This window comes from Nicotiana tabacum, chromosome 3, assembly GCF_000715075.1.
Source record: "Nicotiana tabacum cultivar K326 chromosome 3, ASM71507v2, whole genome shotgun sequence".
Classification (NCBI taxonomy): domain Eukaryota; kingdom Viridiplantae; phylum Streptophyta; class Magnoliopsida; order Solanales; family Solanaceae; genus Nicotiana; species Nicotiana tabacum.
Genome location: NC_134082.1, coordinates 5208130 through 5214812, shown reverse-complemented (window position 1 = coordinate 5214812; position 6683 = coordinate 5208130).

Genomic DNA, 6683 nt, shown 5'->3' with positions numbered 1-6683 from the left:
TTGAAGAGTCCCGCTTATGCCAAGCGGTCCGACTTGTCCTCCTGACATACTAGACAAGTCTTCACATACTGAGCGACATCATCAGCCATTCGAGGCTAATAATATGCACGACGAAGTAATGCCATGGTGCATTCTTCGTCGAGATGGCCGGCCCACAAAGTATCATGGCATTCCGACAGAAGACTCCTTCGCAAGTCTCCTCCTTTTGGGACATAAAGTTAGTTCCCTTTCACTTTCAGAAGCCATCTTCCATGTAGAACTGGCGATTCTTGACTTGTCTTACCAAATCAACCAAATATTGTGCATAAGGATCCTTGGTGAGTAGATCATGTATCTGATCTTTTATGGTGGTGGCTACTTCGCTCCCCTTAGGGTGGCGAGTAGGCACACCGATGCTAGATCAACTCTCTAACTGAGCGTATCAGCACCATGATTATTCTTCCCACTTGGGTACTCCAGGTTGAAGTGAAATTTTGCTAGGAATTCTTGCCACCTGGCATGTCGACCATTCAGCTTTGGTTGGGTCATGAAATGGCTAACAACTATATTGTCTGTCTTGACCATGAACGTGGTTCCCAACATATAGTGCCTCAAAAGGTGAAAGCAATAGATGAAAACCAATAATTCTTTCTTGTGGGTGACATAGTTTCGTTTTGCATCCTTCAACTTTTGGCTCTCGTACGCCACTGGATGCCCTTCTTGTAGCAAGACTCTACCTAGGGCATAGTTTGAGGCATCCGTTTGTACCTCGAACGGCTTGGCCAAATCAAGGAGGGCCAAGACGGGGCTATTAAACATAGCCACTTTTAATGCGTTGAAGACCTTCGCTCGCCTGGTTCCCCAATCCCAAAATGTGACCTTCTTTAGAAGTTCGGTCAATGGCATTGCAATGAGGGAGTAATTTTTCACAAATTGCCGATAGAAGTTGCATAGGCCAAGGAACGCCCTCAAGGCATGGATATCCTTAGGCGGAGGCTAATCTGTGATAACCTGAATCTTCTGTTGGTCCATCTTGATCCGCCCTTCTTCGATGACATGTCCGAGGAAGTCAATATGTTTTTGAGCAAAGGAGCACTTGGATAGCTTCACATATAGTTCATGCTCCCGCAATCGGGCTAGGACCTTCCGTAAATGCTCCAGGTGTTATTCCAGTGTTTTGCTATATACCACAATATCGTCCAAGTAGACCACCACAAATTCGTCAATGTACTCTCAGAAGACTTGGTTCATCAGGGTGCAAAATATGGTTGGAGCGTTAGTCAAGCCGAATCTTACCACCACATGTCTCGCCCCTGTTTTCCCAAATCTTCCCACCACATGTGGAGTGCCAATGGAATCTCAGTCATAACCTTCACCGGTATATTCTGAACCGTGCTCATTCTGCACATTTAGATTAAGGTGATTGGGTTAAAACATGTGAGTTTTTTTTTAAAAAAGAAGAAAATACAATTGATCAAAAAGTTATTTTCTGCAAAAAAATCAAATTAAAACAAATCATGGCTACTTTTGCAAATACGACCCTTCAGCACTTTAGAAGGGAAGATTTTAGGACTGTGTTTGCCAGGTGGCTAAAAATTGACAAAGGAACCGTTGGTGGCTATTCTTGCAAAAAGGGCTTTCCGGCGTCCTGTCGGGACATTTCTGGCTATTTGCACAAAACGGCATCACCTAACTTTATTTATGACAAAAATGACAACATTTCATATTTTGCTTATTTTTTGCAAAAGCGGGGCTGAACCTGATGAGGGTTGTCTACGTATATCACATCCCATGAGAATCAAACCCGCGTAGTTCGGTCAGTTTAGACATAATTGAAAAATATGACTTATTTCGAAATGACTTTTTTCTCCTTTTTTTTTCAAAATTTCGGCAGAGTTTCGGGATACTTGAACACCAAGTTTTTCAGAAACGGGTGATTTTCTCTCTCTCATCTCAATTTTGTTTTTTCTTGACTTTTCTTCCCTATTCTAGAAACCGGTCAACATGCAAACCGAAGCAAATAAATGTACAAGTAGCACGTAAGATGCATCAGGGTGGTCTTTTAATTTTTGGGTCACCTGTCCTAGACGGACCCAACCCCTGTATTGAGTCCCCAAAGTCAAATGCACATAATGCAAACAAGCGTTCCTACTAGGGATCCGATATGAGGCTATGATTTTCTAGGTTTAAAACCTGGATGTATTGTTCTAGACCTGGCTTACCCGAGCGTACAACTCAAGACGATGGGGGCACCGTACCGATAACCAAAAGGCTATCCGGCTTTGTAACTGATTCGAACCTCGTTCTAAATTAGGGTATGACTAACAGAAAAGAAGTCACGCTAGCGTGCACTTCCCAGAAAATTTACAACATGTTCATTTTATTATTGTTTAAAGTTGTGGTCGGGTCACATGAAATGTGCACCAGAATTTGGAAAATTATGTATCATAACTATATCACGGGAACCGTACCCATAGTCACGATAGTTTATTAGTATGCGCCTAAAGCAAATTACGATGTTCAGATTTTCCTAAGTTAGTTTGATTGTTGTAAAAGTTCATGGAAGTGTATGAGAATATAAGAATTTTAACTACTTTGGGGTAATCTAGCGTTAATTGTTATAGGCTTGAAAGGAAATGGGAAATGGGCCAACTGACCATTTGCAAAACTCGCGATTTTCAGAAGACTGGACCTGGCAAGCGTATTTCAGCAAGGAAAAGAGATCACCAGGCATACATTGTCCCAACCCAAACTTGGTTCGCACATGAGTAAGATCAGAGAACTAATGCGTTCAAATTTTCTGAGTTAAATATACTAATATAATTTCTAGCACCCTCTTACATGAATTTCAAAAAAATAAACTCATAATTGAGGCCAAGTTACTGGGCTTAATAATCAGGCCCAGTCACCTGGGCCCAGACTTGTTTAGGTCATGTCCCCAATTGGGCCAATATACAAGTCTGGCCCTAAATAGAATCACAAAGGTAGAAGACTGGGCTTTAATGTCTAGCCCATAGCCTAACTCCCTCAACATCAGATCATTATTACAATCACAACAGTGATGAAAATTACTACTGATTTTTCTAACATTAATTACAACAAGTGAGTTCAAAACCCATTTAATTACAATAAATAAACAAGGCCTTCAAACTAAGAAATTACATTACAGTCCTAAACATGTATAGTTTTCTACATGTGTAACCTCTAAACTATAACTTGTTATTAAGCTTCTTGGAACAATCTTTGGCTTTGGGTTTACAAATTTGACCAATCGATAGTCAAATCCATGAATATTATAGAGCTGGAAAAATCCTAAATTCATTAAAAGGACATAGGAACAGAAGTTAACAGAGGCAACTCTAATTTTTAAGTTTTTATCAACAAATGCATTCAAGAAGAGCCTAAATCAGTGTATTTGATTTAACAACTTCACATTAAGATAAGTGAATAAAATTGCACATTAGCATAGTTAATGAGCTAACATAGTATATATTTCAACTTAGAATCATGCAAAACATATCAGACATAATGGAAATGGACAGCTTCAGTATTATAGGCATCAAGAACACATGAAATAAAACCATAAACACACTATTAACATGCTTATTTTTTTTCCATGTTCAAAAAGGTTATAGGGAGGTAATCTCGCATACCTTCTATGAGAGATAGTAAACGCCAAACAAAAGGCAGAAAACCAGAAATGAATTCAACAAATCAAGCAGGTACATCAACAATGAATGATCCCAGAATAAGTTTCAAAGTTCAACCCAAAGTCATCTTCAAGAAGAAGCAGAAATGAAGAGAAAACAGAACTTCTTACAGATTTTTTTGAACTAGATTTTGCTTCTCTGCCAAAAATGCCAAAGAAGAAAAAACGCAGTAGCTTTTCTGTATATTTTCAGATAAATCCTAGGGTGAAAGGCTGATAGATATCTGTGAGTGAGTGAGTAAGGGCCTATTCCTTTTATAGAGTGCACAAAGATAGCATAAAAAGGAATATTCTACCGTAGAATTCTGAAATGTCAGATAGTACATCATCTTTTAATAGTTGTTTGTCCTTTTTCTGCCCAATTTCAGCATTTTCATGCTAAAAATGGGGACAACTGTCCAATGCTAGAACATTCTGATATTTTCCTCATTTTAAACTCCCAATTTTATCCTTTTAAGTTCTGCTTATTGCAACTTTAACCAATTTGACCTAATTTCTGATTACAAACCCCTTATGGAATCTCATAGAACCATCTAGGTGATTCTAACATTAAATTCCCTAAATTGTTTTCAATTGTACCCCTGAACACTTTGTTACTATCTTCATTCTTTAAACTATTCAAACAACTGAATTAAGGCACCCTAGGTAAAACAATCATAATTTAAGACCTAAACCAATAATTGAACAAGACGTTTTATCTAATTAAACCTACAAACAAAAATTGAATTCAAAACAGCAACAATAGCAGAAAAACAGTAATAAAATGCAGAACAAGAATAATAATGTAATAAAACCTAATAATTAATCCTAATTAATCCAAATTTGATGCAATTAAACAAGATATGTAATTAAACTAACTTACAGATAATTAAACTAATTTTCTTTAATCACACAGTTCAGCATGTCCGAACAATTTTCAGAATTAACCTAATAGTGAATTCAACACGCTAATTAATCTAAACACACGGTCAAACACATGGACAATCAGAGAAAAATAGAAAGAAAAGAGGGAGAAAGAACGAAAGTATACCTAGCTGGCCTAAGAGGAGCCCTACAAATTCGAGAAGCTTCGAGATAGATCGAAAATAATGTTAGTCAATCGTTCTTGCTGAGAACAACCAACTAACATAGGTTTCAATCCAAGTCGAGTCTTGTAACGCAAACGAAAAACAGAAAAAATCGGAAAGAGGTTGGACTAGGGTTTCTGTGCTTTTTAGATCTAGGTTTTGAGCGATTTGGTGAGGAATTTGGGGAAACTGAGGGTGGATTAGTGAAGAGGATATGCTGGAGGTTATGTGGTATGAATTTGGGGTAGTTTGGAGGTGGTCCGCCGCTGTAGCGCGATTTTCGGGCGGCGGAATACGGCGAAGACGGTGGGGGTTCAAGGACGGCTAGGGTTAGTTGTTTGAGAGAGATGAGAGACAGAAATGAGAGGGGGGGGGCTTTGGGGGCTGGTCTCTTTCGGACATATTTAAGGTTTTAAGGTATAGGGTTCTCAGCCGTTGGATCTGCAATGATCAACGCCTGAGATGGCTTAGGATTAAAACGAGGTCGTTTGGATTAGTGGAAATTGGACCGGGTATGTGAAGTATTGGGCTTGGGTGAAGTTGAGTAAAAATAGCATTTGGGCCACCAAATTTTGCTTTGGGTGGCCCAAAATCAGAACCAAATTGTTTCTTCCCCATTTTCCTTTTTCTTTGTTTTTTTTCCTTTTCTTTTCTTTAATTTTAAACACCTAACTAAATTAATTAAAGTCCTAAATTAAATCTTAAATTACTCTCATCTATAAAATCAGACTAATTATCTATTTATAAAATTAATTAATCCTAAATTGATGAAGGAAAAATTACTAATCTAATATTAAAAGCTAAAAATGTAAAATGAACAATTTTTTTTTGTGATTTTCATTTTAATCAAGCAATTAATTAACCATTTAATCCTAAAATACAAACACAAAACCTAATATGCAATGCATGAAATTTTTGACGTTTTTGTGGTATTTTTCATGTTTTTAACAAAATTAAATGTTCACAGAAATACAAACAATTAATAAAATCCTACAAAAATCCTATGAAATTAAAAACAATTTAGAAAAATCTATTTTCTTTAATTTTTGTAGGAGTATTTCTAGTAGGGCAAAAATCACATGCTCACGAAACCTTCCATGAACGTGAAGAGTTTGTCTTTGTCCCCCATATCCCGTATGTTCAGCATGAGCATGGAGAATTCCCGCACGTAATCCCGCACTAACTTGGTCTAGCGGAGCTCCCGTAGTTTCCTCCGTGCATTGTATTCAACATTTTCGGGGAAAAACTGAAGGCGTATGGCTGCCTTTAGTTCTGCCCATGTCTTAAGAGCATCTTCACCAACTTTAATGACTTCGTATTTCACCCCCCCACCCGCCACCAGAGTTTAGCATCACCCTGAAGATATATGGCAACAGTTGCTACCTTTTTGGTCTTTTTCTAACTCCCCCACGGCATCGAAGTACTGTTCGATGTCGAAGATAAAGTTCTCCACTTCTTTGTCATTCCAAGCTCCACTGTATGGCTTTGGCTCAGGAATTTTCAGTTTTTGTAGCACAGAGGCTAGATTCACAGCACCCTTGATTTGGTTTTCGCCTCCCCGAAGTAAGCATTGTTGTGCAACATTGACAACATTGAGTTGGCCTATCAAGTTGTCTATGATTTGCTGCATGGCAGTCACCTAGTCTGCCTCTTATTCCCTATAGTCTAAATTCTCGGTGCGCTCCTGTTGGAGGCCCTCAAATTTACCAAAAATTTTGGCTGCCTCCGCGGCTGCCGTTTGCCGGTCCCCTTCAAAGTCGCGACTGATGTTCGCAATGTCACCTTCAGCGTGGTCGTCCAACCTTTGTACTAGGTTGGTTCTTAGATCAGGCACCGTATTCACAATGGGCTGTAATACGTCAATCGTCTCTTCAAGAGCCGCGATGCGATCCCTATTTATGATTCACCATGGTCAGAAATGGTGGTAA